The sequence below is a fragment of the Elephantulus edwardii genome, unplaced genomic scaffold (genome assembly GCF_000299155.1).
Source record: "Elephantulus edwardii isolate Elephantulus edwardi_28Jun2011 unplaced genomic scaffold, EleEdw1.0 scaffold00292, whole genome shotgun sequence".
Taxonomy (NCBI): Eukaryota; Metazoa; Chordata; class Mammalia; order Macroscelidea; family Macroscelididae; genus Elephantulus; species Elephantulus edwardii.
In genome coordinates this window covers 191,982-193,315 of record NW_006400042.1, presented here as the reverse complement: position 1 = coordinate 193,315, position 1,334 = coordinate 191,982, and positions in this window count along the sequence as shown.

Below are 1,334 nucleotides of genomic sequence, written 5' to 3'. Positions count from 1 at the left end.
ACAAAATGGAGACAGTAACAAATTCAGACAAAAAACAAAACAGCATTTTGAGGTTTCTGTTTTAAATTATAACACTTTTCTTCTTATTTTCAACTTTTCTTTACATTTCTGTGTTAACACGTTTTTCTTCTTATTTTTAACTATGTTTTATGTTTTTTTTCTTTAATAACTTTTTCTTCTTAATATCCTAAATTACATTTTATACTCTTCTTTTTCTTTATTCTTAACTTTTTATTTTTCTTAACTATGTTATATACTTTTGAGTTTTAATACCTTTCTTATTAATATCAAAGACAGGAAAATTCCAAAGGAAAGTAGTAGGTTCTATATATGAGCTTTACATAACTGTTTTTCTACTAATAACTGCAAAGTTTTAGAATTAAGAGGCTGCTCTCCAGTTCACATAGGAGTTTGAATTCATTAGATAAGCAAGCGGTAAGGCTTTAGGCTGCTGATTAGTGGCTGTTATTTTAAAGGATTGTAATTTATATTTAACATGTATTTTTTTTACAGCATCTGGCAAAATAGGGATAGATAAAAAAGTTCCAAATTGTTTTAATAAATCTTTCCCATAAATTAACACTGATGTTTAGCACATAAAATTGCATCTGAGCCTTTTGTCCATCAGGTCCTGTAAAGTCACAAATATTCGTAAGCTGCCACACATTGGGAGAGGTTCCTAATCCAGAAGGAGTTAATGTTAATTTTTTGCAAAGGCCAATTAAGAGGCTAATTATTTTTACTAATAATAGACACATTAGCTCCTAAATCCATAAGACCTGTAAAAGAAATTTGATTAACAGAAAACTTGAGAGGACCTTTGATCATTAATGATGGTTTTTCAAGATAAATATTTTCCAGTACTTTCAAATCCCCCTGCTTTTGATTTAATAGTAGGAAATGCAAGATAAGGAAGAAGCAGAAGGTGAGCAATTATTTAACCAGTCTGTAGGAAAAAGAACAATCATTTCATTAGTAAACCCTTGATTTTTACTTCTAAAATGAACCTGGAGACTTTGACTAAAAAAACTATTGCATTCAATAATTATTCCTACAGTTACCTGAGGTAAAGACATTAGTTCCCAATTTATACATTTTTCCTGAGGGGGATAAAATATAAAGTTGAGTAACAGATAAATCAACAGCAGCTGCTGCCTTTAAATCTGACATTTTTAGTTTTGTTTGGGACACTCCTGTTAATGAAAGAAGAGTGCAGGGGAGAGGGGAGGGACAGAGTGAAAGGCATAGCTAGCAATACAGTTCCATTTCTTAGAAAACTATATAGAGACCTTTTTAACAAAATCTAAAAATTTAGGTGACTGCAGATATTCTAA